General features: G+C 46.4%; 1 pseudogene; it reads right to left on the reverse strand.

Annotated features, from left to right (window-relative positions):
• Positions 1-3,850: 3,850 nt before the first annotated feature.
• The window catches only part of LOC117098621, a 72,313-nt pseudogene continuing 54,157 nt past the window's right edge, over positions 3,851-22,006 (reverse strand).

The raw sequence follows: 22,006 nt of genomic DNA on the forward strand, positions 1-22,006 counted from the left end.
AAATGGAAGCGGTAGGCCAGGCGCGGTGGCTCAAGCCTGTAATCCCAGCACTTTGGGAGGCCGAGACGGGCGGATCACGAGGTCAGGAGATCGAGACCATCCTGGCTAACACGGTGAAACCCCGTCTCTACTAAAAATACAAAAAACTAGCCGGGCGAGGTGGTGGGCGCCTGTGGTCTCAGCTACTCGGGAGGCTGAGGCAGGAGAATGGCGTAAACCCGGGAGGCGGAGCTTGCAGTGAGCTGAGATCCGGCCACTGCACTCCAGCCCGGGAGACAGAGCGAGACTCTGTCTCAAAAAAAAAAAAAAAAAAAAAAAAGGAAGCGGTGGCTCACGCCTGTAATCACAACACTGGGAGGCTGAGGCGAGAGGATCTGTCGAGCCCGGAGTTCCAGACTAACATGTGGGATTTTTTTTTTTTTTTAATTTTTAAAAATAGCCCAGGCCGGCCGGGCGCGGTGGCTCAAGCCTGTAATCCCAGCACTTTGGGAGGCCGAGACGGGCGGATCACGAGGTCAGGAGTTCGAGATCATCCTGGCTAACACGGTGAAACCCCGTCTCTACTAAAAATACAAAAAAAGCTAGCCGGGCGAGGTGGCTGGCGCCTGTAGTCCCAGCTACTCGGGAGGCTGAGGCAGGAGAATGGCGTAAACCGGGAGGCGGAGCTTGCAGTGAGCTGAGATCCGGCCACAGCACTCCAGCCAGGGTGACAGAGCGAGACTCCTCCTCAAAAAAAAAAAAAAAAAAAAAAAAATAGCCCAGGGCCGGCGCGGTGGCTCACGCCTGTAATCCCAGCACTTTGGGAGGCCGAGGCGGGCGGATCACAAGGTAAGGAGATCGAGACCACGGTGATACCCCGTCTCTACTAAAAATACAAAAATAAGTTAGCTGGGCGCCGTGGCGGGCGCCTGTAGTCCCAGCTACTCGGGAGGCTGAGGCAGGAGAATGGCGGGAACCCGGGAGGCGGAGCTTGCAGTGAGCCGAGATAGCGCCACTGCACTCCAGCCTGGTGGACAGAGCGAGACTCCGTCTCAAAAAAAAAAAAAAAAAAAAAGTCCAGCGTAGTGTCTTGCGCCTGTGTCCCCAGCTACCTGCGAGGCTAAGATGGGAGAATTGCTTGAACCTGGGAGGTCCAGGCTGCAGTGAGCCGAGATCGCGTGGCGCTGCACAATGGCTTCTATGCTGTTATTTTTAGCGAACTAATAACTTTTAAAAGTTTTGTGGAGGCTGGGCACGGTGGCTTACGCCTGTAATCATAGCACTTTGGCAGGACGAGGCGGGCGAATCACCTGAGGTCAGGAGTTCGAGCCCAGCCTGGCCAACATGGCGAAACCCCATCTCTCCCAAAATACAAAGAAAGGAGCCCCGCGGGGTGGCGCGCGCCTCTAGTCCCAGCTAGTCCCGGCTGTTTGGCGGGGTTGGGGGCGGGGGGTTGGGTGGCTGAGGTGAATCGTTTGAGCCCAGGTGGTCGAGGCTGCAATGAGTCGAGATCGCGCCACTACACTCCAGCCTGAGTGACAGAGTGAGACCCTGTCTAAAAAAAAAAGAAAAGAAAAAGAAGACTAACTCCAGATCACTCCAGAATGATAGCTGCGTAGGCTTATGTGAGATAGGCAACTTTATATGTGCAGGGTTATGCATTGTTTTCCAAAGACAACTTAAATCGTCATCTGAGTCCCAGTTGTGCTTTTTGTTTGTTTGTTTGTTTGTTTTTTTCTCGTGTAAAACGCACGGATTTGGAACCAGATTATTTGAGCAGACAAGTTGTACCACCGCCTGAAGCCAGGTAGGACTCCTGGGACTTCTTCCCCCGTGAGTGACGGGGGATCTCCAGATCCCCCACCCCCCGCACGCGGCTCGTAGGGAGGGTACAGCAGAAAGGAGGGTTGGGAGGTGGGAAGGGAGCAGGCGCTGGCGCCGCGGGTCTGCCCCCTGAGGAGCCCACAACGCTGGAGTCCCAGGGAATCGCTTTGTGAAGCTTTGGAGTTGCTACTGTAGGAAGCTCTCAGAGGCTTTTACCCCAATTTGTTTTCTGTTTGTTTTGTTTTGTTTTTTTGTTTGTTTTTGTTTTTGAGATGGAGTCTCGCTCTGTCGCCAGGCTAGAGTGCAGTGGCCCGATCTCGGCTCACTGCAACCCCAGCCTCCCGGGTTCAAGTGATTTTCCTGCCTCAGCCTCCCGAGTAGCTGGGACTACAAGCGCGGACCACCACGCCCAGCTAATTTTTGTATTTTCAGTAGAGACGGGAGTTTCACCATGTTGACCAGCATGGTCTCGATCTCTTGACCTCGTAATCCGCCCGCCTCGGCCTCGGGAAGTGCTGGATTACAGGCGTGAGCCACCGCACCCTGTCTACCCCAATTTCTTAACCAATCTTGCATGCACACAGATACTGTTGATCATATCTAAAGCTCCAAACAGACCCATTAAAATGATATCCCTTATACCATTATACCTGAATATATAATGGTCCTTACTTGGCAAGAAAAAATACAGTTTTTTTCCCCCTCCTCCGCATATTTAATTCAAAATAAAAAATAAAACTAAGCCATAAATACTAAACCATAAAATAAGTCTTACGAAATCCAAAAAAGTTCTGGTTTGGGTTTTTTCCTATGTTGCCATCTTCGGTGTTTTAAGCAATCAAATTATTATCTTCGTTGTTTTAAGCAATCAAATTATTTTTCTTTTCTTTTTCGTGTTCTGGGGCTGTTTGTTCCCTAAGCAAATGTTTGCTCTGCTTACTGGTAATCCATCCCTGCTCTAATGACCTCTTATTTTGCATCAGAAGACTCTCTCCCTTTCACCTACAAAATGCCTCCATCTTTTCCTTTTTTGTTTTAAACCTGTGAGTCATTTCCTCACTTAAGGCTAAGCAAGCTTCTTTTTGCTTTTATTTGCCTGTGAAGCAGAGGGCCCCAGGGACTAATTTTGGGAACAAGAGACTCTTCAAGCCCACAAAGGATGAAGCACACCAAATTCTGCACCCCCAACTCTTTTTCAGCTTCATGAGTCTGAGAACGTGAAACCAGTGGCAAGAATAACACCCAAGGTGAGATGCGTAGTGAAGCAAACAAAAAAATTTTACTCCAGAATATACTTCTTTCACATATTTTGAGATAGCTGTTCAGAGGACCTGCAGGCGGAGGTAGTCCTACGAAGCTGTTTTTTGGTGGTTTTTTTTTTTTTTTTTTTTTTGTGGGAGAGGCTTGCAATATACAGAGAAAACCTGCACTGATGCAGCCAGGTGCTCTCTGAGGCTTTCCCTTGTCCAGATATAGGAAAGGTTAGTGGAGAGTCTGACACCTTTAAAGGTCTGAAAGAAACATTAACCATCTTGTGGGGAAAAGAGAGGTCAGCCTGTTACTGTGTTTATATAGAAAGAAGTAAATTTAAGAGACTCCATTTGGCTCTGTATTTGAGATGCTGTTAATCTGTGACCCTACCCCCAACCTTGTCCTTACAAGAGTCATCGCTGTGGTAATTAAGGTTTAAAGGATTTTGGGCTATAAGGAATGTGCTTTGTTAAACAAATGCCTGAAGACTGCTTGTGGTTAAAGGCCATCACCATTCTCTTAAATCTCAGTAAAAGAAAAACATCTGTCTCCTGCCCGTCCCTGGGAAATGGAACATCTCCGTGTATCTGTATGTCTTACTGCTGATTTACTCCCTTATCTTTTGAGCAATAAATACTGAGGGAACTCAGAGACCTGTGCTGGTGTGGGTCCTCTGTAAGCACAGCACCGGTCCCCCTAGGCCCCGCTTTTCTTTCTCTATACTTTGTCTCTGTGTATTACTCTTTTTCTCAAGTCTCTCGTTCCACCTAACGAGAAGCACCCACAGGTGTGGAGGGGCAGGCCACCCCTTCACCATCTATTCTCTCCAATGGCTACTACCTGTGAGGTTTCATCTACATCAGCGGTCCCCAAACTTTTTGGCACCAGGGATAGATTTCATGGAAGACAATTTTTCCATGGACCAGGGCAGGGGGATGGTTTTCAGGATGAAACTGTTCCACCTTAAATCATCAGGCATTAGATTCTCATAAGGAGCCGCAACTTAGATCCCTTGCATGTGCAGTTCACAACAGGGTTCTTGCTCCTAAGAGAACCTAATAACAGCTGCTGACCTGACAGGAGGCAGAGCTCAGGCAGTATTGCTCACTCACTCGCCACTCACCTCTTGCTGTGCGGCCCTATTCCTAACAGAAATGTAAATGGCCACAATGTAAATGGCCCAAAGTTTGGGGACCCCTGATCTACATAATGAGATGACTTTTGCTAGCCAAGTTTCCATTTCTGCCTTGCCACTAAATCCTGATTTACCACCATTACCTGTTTGGGGGCATTCTCTGAGCCCCCAAAATTTCTGTAACCTCAGGAGTGGTATATAAACTTCTGAACCCATTAAGAGGTGGAGTAATTACTCTGTGGTTCCCCCACATGCCCAATAATACATTTACATCTTTTTATAATAATACATGTACATCTTTTCTCCTGTTAATGTGCTTTTGCCAGCTGATTTTTCAGTGAACCTCCAGAGGACAAAGGGGACGTTTTTCCTTGGCCCCTGCAGTAGGTTGCCATTAGATAGGGTGTGTGCAGTGTGGCAGTCCTGGGGAGTGGCAGGACATTACCATGGATTTGGCGAACCTGAGATTCTTGGAGATTTTCAGGGCTTTGTTTTGTTCCCTCCAGGATTCAATTTACCGTCATTCAGGATCTGGCTCCTGTCTCTTTCTCACCAGCTTCTTCTCTGGACTTCACCTGTGTGAAAGGAAAATAAATCTTGGGACCCCCAAATCACTAAGCCAAAGGGAAAAGTCAAGCTGGGGATGTGTCACACAAACCTACCTCCTATTCAAAGATAAGCTACATAAGCCAGGCGCAGTGGCTCATGCCTGTAATCCCAGTCCTTTGGGAGGCTGAGGCAGGCAATCACTTGAACCCAGGAGTTTGAGACCAGCCTGGGCAACATGGTGAAATCCCGTCTCTACAAAAGATACAAAAATTAGCCTGGTGTGGTCCCATGTGCCTGTAGTCCTAGCTACTTGGTGGGCTGAGGTGGGAGGATCGTTTGAGCCTGGGTGGTCAAGGCTTCAGTTGGGGACCGCTATAATGGAGACACTGCACTCCAGCCTGGGTAATCGAGTGAGACCCTGTCTCAAAAGAAAACAAAACAAAAAAGCTACATACCGCCCTCATAATTTGCCCACTAGGAAATTCCTTGTGGGCCCTAAGATCTTTACCCTAAAACATTTCTGTTGAATTTCATCCTCACAATGTAAATTAATAGCTTATATTCACAGGGGTGAGACATAGGACAGAACTCAACATCATCCCTCAGCTCACCTGAGACAAATTAATATCTAATTGCTTCCTCTGGGCTATGTTTATTTTATCGTATGTAAAAATGCAGATTCACTGAGCTAGGTGGATGTGTGACTGTTCCTCTAGCCCGCATCTCACATGTCAATGGCTAACCAAAGACTCAAAGGAATGCAACCATTTGCCTCTTATCGGCCCACACCTCTTAAAAATTTCTCCTCTCCCCAATATCCACTCCTTTACCCTTTAGATATTGAAACCCTCAAAATCATCTTTGGAGAAAGGCACAGACCTGTCTCCCGTGTGTGTGTCCTTAGCCTTGGCAAAATAAACTTCTAAATTGATTGAGTCCTGTCTCAGATACTTTTGCGTTGCACCTGTCTTAAACTTTAAGCTCTAGTCACACAGATTTACTTACAGTCCTTTGAACACATCCTAGTATAGGATTCCTGTGTGTCATCGCTCCTACTGTCTCCACCTTGTTCACTGGGAATTTATCCCTCAAATTCCCACCTGGGGGTGGTGGACAGATGCCACCACCCCCAGGAAGACCTCCCGACTACCCTAGATGGAATCCATCACTCAGACACCACTGCACCTCTGTACTTTGTACATTTATGCTTGTCATTCTTTTGTTTTTGTTTTTTTTGAAACGGAGTCTTCACTCTGGAGTGCAGTGGCACGATCTCGGCTCACTGCAAGCTCCGCCTCCCGGGTTCACGCCATTCTCCTGCCTCAGACTCCCAAGTAGCTGGGAATACGGGCGCCCGCCACTACGCCTGGCTATTTTTTTTTTTGTATTTTTAGTAGAGACAGGGTTTCACCATGTTAGCCAGGATGGTCTCAATCTCCTGACCTCGTGATCAATAGAACGAGATTTCCTCTCAAAAAAAAAAAAAAAAAGAACAACTCCCTCAACACTCACAGACACACACACACACACACACACTTCTTCCCCCACACACTACTGAAGCGGCCATTGCAAAATTGTAACTGAGACAGTGAAAGAGATCTGACCTAACCAATTCCATCTTGCTTCTCACCTCCAAGCTGTCCTTGTTCACTCCTGGGTGTAGACTGAACTAACTTTGGGAGGAACTTAGTTTATAGTTTAGAGGTTTTTTTGTTTTGTTTTATTTTGTTTTTTTGATACGTTGTTTTGCTCCTGTTGCCCAGGCTGGAGTGCAGTGGTGCAATCTCGGCTCACTGCAGCCTCCACCTCCTCGGTTCAAGCGATTCTCCTGCCTCAACCTCCGGAGTAGTTGGGATTACAGACATATACCACCACGCCCTGCTGATTTTGTATTTTTAGTAGAGATGGGGTTTCTCTGTGTTGGTCAGGCTGTTGGCAAACTCCTGACCTCAGGTCATCCACCTGCCTTGGCATCCCAAAGCGCTGGGATTACAGGCGTGAGCCACCATGCCCGGCTACAGTTTAGAGTTTAAAGCAAAGATGATAACACCCCTTTCCCAAAACAAACCCCCTTCTTGCCTAGGGATTAGACTGCCTTTATAGAACTCTCAAATTAGCCGCAAGATTAGAAATTATGGTTTAGGGCCAGGTGCGGTGGCTCACGCCTGTAATCCCCGCACTTTGGGAGGCAGAGGCATGTGGATCATGAGGTCAGGAGTTCAAGACCAGCCTGGCCAAAACGGTAAAACCCCATCTGTACTAAAAATACGAAAATCAGCCGGGCGTGGTGGTGGGTGCCTGTGATCCCAGCTTACTCAGGAGGCTGAGGCAGAGAATTGGCTGAACCCGGGAGGCAGAGGTTGCAATGAGCTGAGGTTGTGCCACTGAACTCCATCCTGGGCAACAGAGCAAGACTCTGTCTCAAAAAAAAAAAAAAAATTATGGTTTAGGAGTCATGAAACTGGAGCCTTCACGACTCTGACCCTCTCCAAATTGCTCCTGGGAATAACATCATCTAAATTTTAGGTTTAATGTAAAACCTAAAACCAGTGCTTAAGGTATTTTGCAGATCCTGCACTTGATGGATCAGCTGACACAACCTAGATCGATAAACTAGCTCATTTGATCTTATAGCCCTCCTACCCAGGAACTGACTCAGTGCAAGAACACAGCTTCGACCCCTATGATTTCATCTCTGATCTGACCAGTCAGCACCTCCAGATCACTGGCTTCCCCTACCCACCAAATTTTCCTTAAAAACCCTGCTACCTGGGGGGCCAGGCAGGGTGGCTCACGCCTGTAATCCCAGCACTTTGAGAGGCCGAGGCGGGCAGACCACCTGAGGTCAGGAGTTCGAGACCAGCCTGACCAACATGGAGAAACCCTGTCTCTACTAAAAATACAAGAATTAGCTAGGCGTGGTGGCATATGCCTGTAATCCCAGCTATTCAGGAGGCTGAGGCAGGAGGTTTGCTTGGACCTGGAAGGCGGAGGTTGCAGTGAGCTGAGATCACACCATTGTACTCTGGGATAGCTGCGTCTGCAGTTTTGTTGGAGGCAGGTGCTGTTGCTAGCCACGTTTGGGGGGAAAAAAAAACCAATAACCCTGAAACATTTTTTTTTTGGCTTAGTATTTTTAATTTTTTAATTTATTTATTTATTTTTTTTTTAGAGGCAAAGTTTCACTGTGTTGTGCAAGCTGGCCTCAAACTCTTGGGCTCAAGCCGTCTTCCTGCCTCAGCCTCCCAAATAGTTAGGATTACAGGTGCAGACTTGAGAAGCCATGGACAGCTCAGGCTTGGCTTCCTTCATTTTTGTGAAGATGCCTGATCCTTTCATTTCTGAGTCCTATTTTTTGAGAGCCAGTATGAAGTAGGAGTAGGAGAAAAGGAGTGAATTTTATATATATTAGTATGTTAATTTTGGAAAGAGAACTGAGCTAAAGTTTCAGGAATAACTTAACCATTATATTCACTGTCTACCTCAACATCCCAGCTCTGGAATTGCACTTGGCAAATATTCTTTTCTTAGGCTGGCTTCTGACAGGGCTAATATTAGTAGTTCTTAATGACTCAAAAACAACTGAGGGAGTTAGGGGAACTCTGACTTTACCAATCAATGCCAGTGTATCTCACTCTCTGAGTTGGCAGAGTGAAATCCTCAAGGTCAGGATTAATTTTTGTCATCCCTGGATGAGTCATTTCTTTTATCTGGGCCAATTACTCAAAGTTCCACATTCAATTTAATATTTCATTAAAGAAAAATCCGGCTGGGCGCGGTGGCTCAAGCCTGTAATCCCAGCACTTTGGGAGGCCAAGGCGGGTGGATCACGAGGTCAGGAGATCGAGACCATCCTGGCTAACATGGTGAAACCCCGTCTCTACTAAAAATACAAAAAACTAGCCGGGCACGGTGGCGGGCGCCTGTAGTCCAGCTACTCGGAGGCTGAGGTGGGAGAATGGCGTGAACCCGGGAGGCGGAGCTTGCAGTGAGCCGAGATTGCGCCACTGCACTCCAGCCTGGGCGACACAGCCTGGGCAACACTGCACTCCAGCCTGGGCGACTCCATCTCAAAAAAAAAAAAAAAAAAAAAAAAAAAAAGAAAAATCCAAAAGGCTTCACTATGTGAAGGCAGAGGGTTGCATCATGATTTCCAAAGTTTAGCAAACATGTGATTACCACACTACTTATAAATGTTATGAAATCCATCAAGAATTCAGAATTTGTCTTCTAAAATGTAAGGCTATATTGATGTCAAGTTAGCCTGATGTAATTTTAACAGATCTCTAAAACAAACACAAAACCATCTGATTGAGGCATGCAAAGAGGCAGAGAAAAATAAAAGAAGAAACAAAAAACAAATCAATGGCGGGTCCAGTGGCTCACGCCTGTAATCCCAGCATTTTGGGAGGCTGAGACGGGCAGATCACTTGAGGTCAGGAGTTTGAGACCAGCCTGGCCAATGTGGTGAAACCCCATCTCTACTAAAAATACAGAAATTAGCCAGGTATGGGGTCTTATGCCTGTAGTCCCAGCTACTGGGGAGGCGGAGGCAGGAGAATCGCTTGAAACTGGGAAGCAGAGGTTGCAGCGAGCCGAGATCATACCACTGCACTCCAGCCTGGGTGACACAGCAAGACTCTGTCTCAAAAAACAAAAATGAAAACAAACCAATCTGTCTTTGAAGTTAGAGCACTGCAATGAAAAAATAAAAAAGATTTGCGATACAAAGTTATGCTGTAAGAATGGCATCTACCATAGCAACATCACTTTTCTTTTTCTTTTTTTTTTTTTTGAGATGGTGTTTCACTCTGCTGCCCAGGCTGGAGTGCAGTGGCACGATCTCGGCTCACTGCAGCCTCTGCCTCCTGAGTTCAAGCAATTCCTCTGCCTCAGCCTCTGGAGTAGCTGGGATTACAGGTGCCTGCCACCACGCCCTGGCTAATTTTTTGTGTTTTTAATAGAGATGGGGTTTCACCATGTTGACCAGGCTGGTCTCGAACTCCTACCTCAGGTATTCCGCCACCCCCCCACTCCTCCCAAAGTGCTGGGATTACAGGCATGAGACATTGCATCCAGCTGTCACTTTTCTTTTTTCTTTTCTTTCTTTTTTTTTTTTTTTTGAGACAGACTCTTGCTCTGTTGCCCAGGTTAGAGTGCAATGGCGCAATCTCAGCTCACTGCAACCTCCACCTCCTGGGTTCAAGCAATTCTCCTGCCTCAGCCTCACCAGTAGCTGCTACTATAGGCGTGTGCCACCACACTGGCTAATTTTTTGTATTTTTAGTAAAGATGGGATTTCACCGTGTTAACCAGGATGGTCTCGATCTCCTGACTTCATGATCTGCCTACTTCGGCCTCCCAAAGTGCTGGGATTACAGGCGTGAGCCACCGCGCTCAGCCTGAAACATCACTTTTCTAAGCTTCCAGAAATGTTCATGCTTGAGCTTTAGGAAATGAAATCACTCTAGTCTACTGTCGGAGGAGAAGAAACAGTCTATTGTTCTAAAACTGAAATACAGATCAGCCATGAATCTGCCCTCACTGACATTCATCACTCAGATTCTGATTAGATATAACTAACGGAAATGGAATATGAACTCAGAAACACTCTGCCACCCCTCTACTTCCTATATTAACGCATCTCAGGCTGGCTTTATAGGTCTACAGATGTAACCCTGGAAATGTAGACTAGCTAAATCCAAATGTCTCTAGTTAACCAAGAGTTGAATTAATGTCATACATATAATGCATCTTGATTTTTTTTATTTAAGACAGAGTTTCGCTCTGTCACCCAGGCTGGAGTGCAGTGGCACAATGTCGGCTCACTGCAATCTCCACCTCCTGGGTTAAAGTGATTCTCCTGCCTCAGCCTCCTGCGTAGCTGGGATCACCGGCGCCTGCCACCATGACTGGCTAATTGTTTTTTGTTTTTGTTTTTGTTTTTGTTTGTTTTTGAGACAAGGTTTCACTCCATCACCCAGGCTGGAGTGCAGTGGCGTGATCTCGGCTCACCACAACCTCCACCTCTTGGGTTCAAGCGATTCTCCTGCCTCCTGAGTAGCTGGGACTGCAGGCATCTGCCACGGTACCAGGCTAATTTTTGTAATTTTAGTAGAGTCGGGGTTTCGCCATGTCGGCCAGGCTGGTCTTGAATTCCTGCCCTCAGGTGATCTGCCTGCCTCCGCCTCCCAAAGTGCTGGGATTATAGGCATGAGCCACTACACCATTTTTTTTTTTGTTTGTTTGTTTGTTTTTTTGAGATGGAGTCTTGCTCTGTGGCTCAGGCTGGAGTGCAGTGGAGAGATGTGGGTTCACTGCAAACTCCGCCTCCCAGATTCAAGCGATTCTCCTGCCTCAGCCTCCCAAGTAGCTGGTATTACAGGTGTGTGCCACCACACCTGGCCAATTTTTGCATTTTTAGTAGAGACAGGGTTTCACCATATTGGCCAGGCTGGACTTGAACTCCTGACCTCAGGTAATCCACCTACCTTGGCCTCCCAAAGTGCTATGCATGAGCCACCACGCCTAGCCCAAAATGTGGTTTTTGATGGATATTTATATTAGATTCTACTTAATGCTCACAGAACTAAGCAACTAACCAGAGAATTCACTGATGAGTGCTAAATTCTACCTAGAACTTGGTTACAGAAAGCCTGTAACTGGATGCAGCTCACTGTGCTAGAAAATCCAAGCAAAATTTTACACATGTATGTGGATCAAGGACTCCCACAGCAGCTTGGAGATTGTCAGTTAGGGAGTCTCAAATTGCAAGTTAATTCATGAGCCAAAACATATTCTCTCAAATGTTCTGTAAAAGTGTGTATGTGGGAGCATAAACTCAGCAAAGCAGCCATAGTGTTACAGAATGAATAAGAATCTAGAGGGCCGGATGCGGTGCCTCACACCTATAATCCCAGCACTTTGGGAGGCCGAGGCAGGTGGATCATTTGAGATCAGGAGTTCGAGACCAGCCTGACCAACATGGTAAAACCCTGTCTTTACTAAAAATATAAAAATTAGCTGGGCAGTAGTGGCATGGGCTTGTAATCCCAGCTACCCGGGAGGCTAAGGTGGGAGAATCCCTTAGCCTGAGAGGTGGAGGTTGCAGTGAGCTGAGATCCGGCCACTGCACTCCAGTCTAAGAGAGAATGAGATTGTGTCTCAAAAAAAAAAAAAAAGAAAGAAAGGAAAAAAAAAGAATCTAGGCCTCTATCTCCTTTCTCCAAGCAACATGTATCCCTGAAACACAAGGACTACTCTCTGGACCTGCTTAGCGGCTGGTGCACTGAGTAGGTATGCCCAAAACGCACATGGTTTTACTTCCGTGAGGGAGTCGAAGTTTAACTTTCAGGTTCCCCAGTAATTGTTTACAAAAGGGTTTCTCCTCAAGCCACCACTACAGAATATCCTTGCTAGGCATCAAAAACATGGCCCCTTCCCTTCATATGCTCATAAGAACTTCAGGGATGCTTGGGCAGAAACCACACCTAGATCACCACGTTCTTCTTCCTCTTTTTTTTTTTTTTTTAAATAGAGATGGGGCCTTGGTATGTTGCCCAGGCTAGTCTCGAACTCCTGGGCTCAGGCGATCTTCCCACCTCATCCTCCCAAAGTGTTGGGATTACAGGCGTGAGCCCCTGGGCCTGGCCTATCACCATGTTCTTGACAGCTCTCCACCAGGTGAGCATAAGAGGCTCATAACCAGTTCTTATTTATTTAATGGAGGGTGGGGGAGATTCTGATCGGGGTAGTCTCAGACTGAACTAAATTTTAATATATTCATGTTAGTTAAATGATCTGGCTACCTAATAACACAATTTCCTATGAAAGATAAAAATCAAGAACTGAAGACTATTTCCCAGAAAAGGAATAGCAGTGATTTTATTACATTTATTCTTTCTCTCTTTCTTTTGTACCCACACATACACACAGATTGGGACATACACTCCAAACTGCCAAGGAATCTGTTTGTGGTGCAATTTTTGGAAGTCAAAGATATTGCACATTTAAAGTCACAACCTGGCTGGACCCAGTGGCTCATAATCCCAGCACTTTGGGAAGCCGAGGCAGGCGGACGATTTGAGCTCAGGAGTTGGAGACCAGCCTGGGCAACATGTCGAAACTCTGGCTCTACAAAATAAACAAAAATCAACTGGATGTGGTGGCATGCACCTGTTTTCCCAGCTACTCGGGAGGTTCAGGTGACAGAATGGATTGAGCCTGGGAGGCTGCAATGAACCAAGACTGCACCACTGCACTCCCTCCTGGGTGTCAAAGCCGTATCCTGTCTCAAAACAAAACAAAACAAAACAAAACCGACACAATCTGCTTCGAAATCAGAAAGCATGCCATCTCGAGAGACATACCAAATAATTGGCAATGGTGATCTGGGATAGATGGGCAAGGATCGTAAAAAAACTTCCACACTTTTCATATTATGTATCTCTTATAATGTTGGAAAATGTTTAGTGAGCCTATATTTCTCCTTTTGTAAGCAGAAAGTATAACAGAGAATTTTAAAAACAAAAGCAGTGCTTCACATCTCTTAGCAGTGAACCACATACTACCATCATTCACTTCATGCCAGACTTCTTGTGATAGTTTTGCCTGTTCATGAGAATCCCTGATTCACAATCTCCAAGCAGCTGTGAGGGTCCCTGAAAAGATTTGGCAGCTCCTTACCAGTCCTCTGAATGGGCAGAAAATCATGCATGCATTCCAGGCATGGTGGCTCACTCCTGTAATCCCAGCACTATGGGAGGCCGAGGCGGGTGGACCACAAGATTAGGAGTTTGAGACCACCCTGGCCAACAGAGTGAAACCCCGTCTCTACTAAAAATACAAAAATTAGCCAGATGTGGTAGCACATGCCTTTAGTCCTAGCTACTTGGGAGGCTGAGGCAGGAGAATCGCTCGAACCCAGGAGGCAGAGGTTGCAGTGAGACAAGACTGCAGCACTGCACTCCAACCTGGGTGACAGAGACTCTGTCTCAAAAACAAAAAGGGGGGACCGGGCGCAGTGGCTCATGCCTGTAATCCCAGCACTTTGGGAGGCCGAGGCGGGTGGATCACAAAGTCAAGAGTTTGAGACCAGCCTGGCCAACATGGTGAAACCCCGTCTGTACTAAAAAAAAAACAAAAATTAGCTGAGTGTGGTAGTTTGTGCCTGTAATCCCAGCTACCTGGGAGGCTGAGGCAGAAGAATCGCTTGAACCCGGAAAGCTGGGGGTTGCAGTGAGCTGAGATCGCGCCATTGCACTCCAGCCTGGGCGACAGAGCAGGACTTGTCTCAAAAAAAGAAACAAAACAAAATAAAACAAAACCAAAAAAATCACACATGCAGATACAAATCTGGGACAAAGTAGAAGCCCTTGGGCTTCCTTTCCTTGTAACCTTTTCCCTCAGGTCTGTCAGGACCGTCTTCACCATCAGAATGAGCAATTTCCCTGTAAGTCCTCGCCTATCTTCTCACCCCCATGTGCCTTTTGTTTATGGTTGATTTCCCAGGTCTCTCTGCAAATGGCTAAGGGACATTTGCAGAGAGACCTGGTATTGACATTAATCTGGTATTGACTGTCAGCACTAACAAACCTCATGCTTAGTGAAAGATGTGCTTAGAACTGAACTGTTAGGTAGAGCCCTAAAAATATGTGGAGGAAGAATGTTGAAGATGAGTGGGGAACTTTCGTGCTTTTGGGCATGGAAACCATTTAGCATAGTACACATTGGCAGGATGTCAAGAACCTGTTTTCCATGATGCCCAAAAGAATAATATACTGTATTCGAGGAGGCCCTGGCAAGTGTGCAGCCCTGTATTGGGTAACATTAGGGGATCAACAGAGGTAAAATTCATGACCCCTCGGCCGGGTGCAGTGGCTCATGCTGGTAATCCCAGCACTTTGGGAGGCCAAGGCAGATGGATCATGAGGTCAGGAGTTCAAGACCAGCCTGGCCAACATGGTGAAACCCCGTCACTACTAAAAAATACAAAAATAGCCAGGCGTGGTGGCATGCACCTGTAATCCCAGCTACTGGGGAGGCTGAGGCAGGAGAATCTCTTGAACCCAGGAGGTAGAGGTTGCAGTGAGCTGAGATCACACCACTGCACTCTAGCCTGGGCAACAGAGCAAGATTCTGTCTCACAAAAAAAAAAAAAAAAAAAAAATCATGAGCTGCTCTTGAAGAGTCCAGAATATATAGTTGGTAACTGAGATATCTGTTGTAAAGAGGCAAGGCAATACTGTTCTCTCTCTTTCTCTCTCTCATGTGTGTGCGTGTGCATGTGTGTAAGGTACTGATTCCTTACTATGCCGACTCAACAAGACCAGCTCATCACCAGTTTGCTACATAGACAAGTTCCTTGAACTTCATGTCTTCACCAAGTCACGTACTGCTGCCCACGCCTTCCCTTTCCTGTGGCCCTCTGGCTTTGGCACACTTCTCCTCATCTCTAGCCACGCTTACTGTCTCTGTGGGGACGCACGAGCAGAAGGGCTGCTTTCACACACCTCAGCTTACCCCAGTTGCTTCAAACTACTCTCCACCTCCCTTGCTTGGTAGCCTTTCTTCCATGCATCACTTCAGTGTCAGCCACTGCTAGATTATTAGCCCTTGAGGGCTCCTGCTTTCTTTTCCAGCCAAGCACACTTTAGAAAGAAAGCCCTAATTGTTCTGACAAAACGTTCTGTTCAATGAGAATGAACTCATAGTGGAATCCTGGGAACTCAGGCAAACAACTATTGCCAATCAGGTTGCTGCCAGCCAACTCCAAGAACAGTCTAGAACTAAGAGCCTGCTGATTGCTTTGCCTCCTCCCACCCTATGTCAAATGATGTCCTGCTCACAGCTGACAATGTCTCTATTCTCCTGGTGACACCTTTGACCAGCATGTGTGGGTTTATGACATTCCTTGCCAAGCCACAAGGGTAATTCTCCTGGCCTGAGTAAGTTCCCAGAACCCCTAGGTTGGCCATATAATTACAAACTCCAGAACATTAATAAAGAAAAGGAAAAGTGAAGTGGCTCATGCCTGTAATCTCAGCACTTTGGGAGGCTGAGACATGAGGATTGCTTGAGCCCAGGAGTTCCAGACCAGCCCGGGCAACATAGTGAAACCTCATCTGTATAAAAAAATTCAATAATTAACCAGGCATGGTGGTGTGTGCCTGTAGCCTGTATTCCCAGCTACTAAAGAGGCTGAGGTGGAAAGATCACTTGAGCCTGGTTGCAGTGAGACGAGAGACGAGATGGGGCAACTGCACTCTAGCCTGGGTGACAGAGCAAGACTCTGTCTCAAAAAAAAAAAAAAAAAGAAAAAAGAAAAAAGGACAGTGGAGTGGACAATGTGGCAGGACACATTATTTTACAAAGAACAGCAACAACAAAAGTACCTTGAAGTCTTCATAAACACTAAATAGCCAGGTATGGGCCGGGCATGGTGGCTGACACCTGTAATTCCAGCACTTTGGGAGTCTGAGGTGGATGGGTCACTTGAGGTCAGGAGTATGAGACCAGTCTGGCCAACATGGTAAAACCCTGTCTCTACTAAAAATACAAAAACTAGGATCCGTCACAATGGCTTACATCTGTAATCCCAGCACTTTGGAAGACTAAGGCATTTAGATTACCTGAGGTCAGGAGTTCAAGATCAGCCTAGCTAACATGGTGAAACCCCGTCTCTACTAAATATACAAAATTAGCTGGGTGTAGTGGTGCACGCCTATAATCCCAGCTACTTGGGAGGCTGAGGCAGGAGAATTGCTTGAGCCCAGGAGGCAGAGTTTGCAGTGAGCTAGGATTGCACCACTGCACTCCAGCCTGGGCGACAGTGAGACCTCATTAAAAAAAATAATAATAATACAAAAACTAGCTGGGCATGGTGGTGCACACCTGTAATCCCAGGGCTCAGGAGGCTGAGGCAGGAGCATTGCATGAACCCGGGAGGCAGAGATTGCAGTGAGCTGAGATTGCCCCACTGCACTCCAGCATGGGCAACAGAGTGAGACTCCATCTCAATAATAATAATAAATAGCCAGGCATGGTGGCATGTGCCTGTTGTCCCAGCTACTCATGAGGCTGAGGCAGGAGAATTGCTTGAGACCAGGAGTTTAGGAGTGATCATAGGAGATCACAGTGCTGTCATGCACTATGATCACACCTGTAAACAGCTACTGCACTTTGGCCTGGGCAACACAGTGAGAACCTGTCTTTCTCTCTTTTTTCTTTTTTTTGCGGGGCAGACAGGGTCTCACTCTGTCACCCAGGCTGGAGTGCAGTGGTACGATCTCAGCTCACTACACCCTCTACCTCCCAGGTTCAAGCGATTCTTCTGCCTCAGCCTCCCAAGTATCTGGAAGTACAGGCATGCACCACCATACCCAGCTAATTTTTTGTATTTTTAGTAGAGACAGGGTTTTACCATGTTGACCAGGCTGGTCTTGAACTCCTGGCCTCAAATGATCCATCTGCCTTGGTTTCCCAAAGTGCTGGGATTACAGGTGTGAGTCAGTGTGCCTAGTCAATTGTTATTTCTATGCCTATGTAATATGCCACACAGAATCACATGTATATGTAAATATTTTTAATAAAGTATTCAAAATGATAAGCTGGTAGGAAAAAAGATTTGCCTATCTAATGACTCAAGTTGAAATTAATTTCTGAAGACAAAGACAATATATTGCAGCGATTACAAGCATACCTAGAATCACCCAGATCTATGTTTAATGCCAACTTAGTATTCAACTTGCGGGAAATGCCTCTAAGAGAAAATGGCAAGGAGCCAGGAGAGGCTGGCAGGTCCATCAGACTGCGATACAGACTTCAACCCAAGTGAAGAAGAGAGGAGCCGGGCGCGGCGGCTCAAGCCTGTAATCCCAGCACTTTGGGAGGCTGAGACGGGCGGATCACGAGGTCAGGAGATCGAGACCATCCTGGCTAACATGGTGAAACCCCGTCTCTACTAAAAATACAAAAAACTAGCCGAGCGAGGTGGCGGGCGCCTGTAGTCCCAGCTACTCGGGAGGCTGAGGCAGGAGAATGGCGTGAACCCGGGAGGCGGAGCTTGCAGTGAGCTGAGATCCGGCCACTGCACTCCAGCCCGGGCGACAGAGCAAGACTCCGTCTCAAAAAAAAAAAAAAAAGAAGAAGAGAGGAAAGGAGGGAAGGGTGGGTAGAAGCACGTTTACGTTATAGTGTATTCTAAGGAAAGTTCAGCAAGGCTGCGGGAGGATTGCAGTCATCAGAGGAGTCCCGTATCTCCAAAGTATCAGCCTGCCTTAATATCCCTGCCACACTTTTTCACTGGCTGGAAGTAGCCCGTGGGTGCGTGGCCTCGCTCACACGTGGTGATGGAGTTCAGAAGGCAGCAGGGGCCCTCAGTCAATTGCTCCCTGCAGTTGGAAGGATATCTGAGCGGTGTATCTCATGGTCACCACACTCAATTTTCCTCTTTAGTAAGACAGGACAAAATCCTTGCCCACTTGCCATCCAGAGAAATTGGATGACTCAGAGAAGGCAATGTCTATAAACACTTTGTAAACTTTAAGTATGGAACATGTAAAATATTCCTTACACAAGACTATGCCCCGGTCGTGACGTGTAGCTCTTCACTCCCTATCTTTGTCTATGTCCTTTAACACATACCTACTAGACCTCCAGTCTGCCTCTGACTATACAACCTAGATACTTTGTGAGCTCAGCCTGACTGGAACGCAGGAATGTAAAATGCAGTCCTTTGGCTCATAACTAAAAATGTCCTCAAATAGATCGAGTCAGCTGGCTGTGCACAGGTCAATTCAGCCTCATTATGTACTACTTCAATGAAGCTGGACATCGACCTCTTTGATAACCAAGGGTCATGCACAGCAAATTCTGCAACTTAATGATTAAACTGCTTGGAAGAGAGGCAAACTATTAGACTTTGAGACCTCTACGTTTTGATTTTGATTTTATTTATTTTGAGATGCAGTCTATCTCTGTCACCCAGGCTGGAGTACAGTGGCATGATCCTGGCTCACTGCAACCTCTGCCTCCCAGGTTCAAGCGATTCTCCTGCCTCAGCCTTCCAAGTAGGTGGGATTACAGGCACCTGCCACCACACCTGGCTAATTTTTGTATTTTTAGTAGAGATGGGGTTTCCCCATATTGGCCAGGCTGGTCTCAGACTCGTGACCTCAAGTGATCTGCCTGCCTTGGCCTCCCAAAGTGCTGGGATTACAGGTGTGAGCCACCAGGCCTGGCTATAATTTTATTTATTTTTGAATAGGTAATAACACATGATCTGATATGCAAAACTTACAGAAAAGAATATAGTGAAAAGCCTCCCTTCCATTCTGTCCTCTACTCACAAAGTTCTCCCTCCCTGGAGGCAATCACTGCTATCCTTTCTTTTCTTTTTTCTTTTTTTTTTTTTTTTTTTTTGAGACGGAGTCTCTTTCTGTTGCCCAGGCAGGAGTGCAGTGTAGTGGCGATATCTTGGCTCACTGCAACCTCTGCCCCCTGGGTTCAAGCAATTCTCCTGCCTCAGCCTCCTGAGTAGCTGGGATTACAGGTGCCCACCACCACACCTGGCTAATGTTTGTATTTTTAGTAGAGACAGGGTTTCACAATGGTGGCCAGGCTGGTCTTGAACTCCTGACCTCAGGTGATCTGCCCGCCTCGGACCTCAGGTGATCTGCCCGCCTCGGCCTCCCAAAGTGCTGGGATTACAGGCGTTAGCCACCGCGCCTGGCCCTCAGAAATATTTTACGTGTATTTCTGCCTCTGAAATAATTTATAAAACTGCTAAAAGAATGTCCCTTAGAGAGTAACTACTGTTCAGACTGGGCTAATGTTATTTACATTCCTCTATTTTACTCTGATTTGTCTAATTTCAACCTTATTTGGAAGCATATTTTTTTCAACATTTCACTATGAAGATTTTTCAAACGTACAGGAAAGTTGAAAGAATTGTTCAGTGGGGCCGGGTGTGGTAGCTCATGCCTCTAATCCCAGCACTTTGGGAGACCAAGGTGAGCAGATCACTTGAGATCAGGAGTTTGAGACCAGCCTGGCCAACATGGAGAAACCCCTTCTCGACCAAAACTACAAAAATTAGCTGGGTGTGGTGGCAGGCACCTGTAATCCCAGCTACTCCGGAGGCTGAGGCAGGAGAATCGCTTGAATCCCAGAGGTAGAGGCTGCAGTGAGCTGAGATCACACCACTGTACTCCATCCTGGGAGACAGAGTGAGACTCCATCTCAAAAAAAAAAAGAAAGAATTGTTCAGTGAACACTCACACTCCCACCACCTAGATTCTGCAATGACTAATTTGCTACATTTGCTTTAGGTATTGTTATTATTATTCTCATTTTACCGCTGATGAAACTGTGTCTTGTTGCAAAAGCTCTAATGCTATCTTGCTTAATCTTTTTTTTTTTTTTTAATTATTCCAGCATCTAAACCAAGGTCCAAAGAGATTAACATTCCCTAAGAAGAATTTAAATCCAGTTTCTGTGTCTGAATATGGTCTGTAGATAAGCCCCAAAGAACACAAGTTCTCTTTTTCACTTGTAATTTCTCTACCCTTTGGCCCTTATCATTCCACGTGGTGCTATTCTCCCTAACAGTTTAACCTCCCTCAGCTGACCTCCTTCTTCTTGAAAGTGTGGTAGTTTTTAGACATGTGAGGGAAGCCGACCAGGCATCCCAGCCGACTCCTCTGTTTTTATCTCAACGGCCTACATGGACAACCACTTTTCTACTCACAGTGTGGTTCACAGACCAGCAGAATTACATCATAAATGCATAGTATCAGGCCCACCCAGACCTATGGAATGAGAATCTGACATTTCACAAGATTCCCAAATTATTCCTATGCACATGCCACATCATTACATTCTCACTTCAGCCACGGTTAAAAGGAGCCCAATGTGATTTGCTGGTCATACGTGGGGGGAAAAAAAAAAGCAGTAGTTCATGACATTTATCTTGGCCAGGCGTGGTAACTCATGCCTGTAATCCTAACACTTTGGGAGGCCAAAGTGGGATGATCACTTGAGGCCAGGAGTTCGAGTCCAGCCTGGGCAACAAAGCAAGACTATAAAGAAAAATAAAGACATTTATCTTAAAAACAACCCTTTCCTTCTTTTTGTTTTTCACATCTCATTTGCCTCTTTACTCCCTTTCTTCACAACCTGTAATTCCACTTATTGAGCCCCTGCTCTGTATGCTATGCATGAGGAACATTATTCCTAACCCTCAGAGCATTACAGAAGATATTTTATTCCTAATTTACAGATGAGTCTCAGAGGATTAGAAATCCACCTAATATTAAGCAGTTGTAAATATTAAGCATGTTCTTTTCCAAGACCTGCTGCTCTCTTTCTACTGTAAAACAATGCCTTTCCAAACTCTGGCAATTGCCTCAGCCTAGACCTTGCCCACTTGGGCCAGAGAGCTTATGTCTGCCTGTCATCCAAGGCTTGTGGACTTGTCTCTCAAGCCTCTTTCTCGTGTCTTGTTCACTGCTAGTCGATCTGGATCTTGTTCTTTTAGCTCCTAGGCATCAACCAGGTGTTCTTATAATCTAAGAACTTAGGTAACACTTGTGCATTGTAATGATAGCCTCCCACAGACAGTGAGAGGAGGTGGGAGTGAGAAGATGACAGACAGGTGAAGAAATATTTGGTGAGGTAGGATGCACTCTGCCAGGGCATGCCCCATTTCAACCTATTAAATAAAGAGCTCAAATAGCTGCTGTGGCTATGGTATCATGCTAATGCCTGTTCTGGGCACATAGATCTACAAAATGTGATTCCTGCCCTTAATACGGATAATTAATCCAGGTGGGAGTTAGAACGTGCACACATAAAAGCCCCATGAATAAAGTACAGCAGGAACACAGAAGAGTGGGTGGTGAAATAGATGATTCTGCGTGGTGAAATAGATGATTATAAAGAGCGTGGGATGGGAGGCAGAGAGCCTCCCCAGGCAAGGGGAGAATGTGCAGAAAGAGAAGGAAGGAAAAGCACCTTTGGGGAGTCTCCTGCCCAGAGCCCTGGGTGGCCGATGCAGAAGGTATGTTAGATTAAGGAGGATGCTTGGGAATGGCTCACAGGGAGTCAGTGAAGATTGATAAGTAATGTGATCAGAAGTGGGCAGTTCGGTTACTACTTTGGCAGAGAATGTGGATCAAAGCAGACCGTGACTAGATTAAGGGAGGTGACAGATTCATACCTAGAATGAAACTCAGAGAACTGGTAGACAAGCAGCTTTCAAACTTTTTG

The sequence above is a fragment of the Trachypithecus francoisi genome, unplaced genomic scaffold, assembly GCF_009764315.1.
Source record: "Trachypithecus francoisi isolate TF-2019V2 unplaced genomic scaffold, Tfra_2.0 Lachesis_group16, whole genome shotgun sequence".
Taxonomy (NCBI): Eukaryota; Metazoa; Chordata; class Mammalia; order Primates; family Cercopithecidae; genus Trachypithecus; species Trachypithecus francoisi.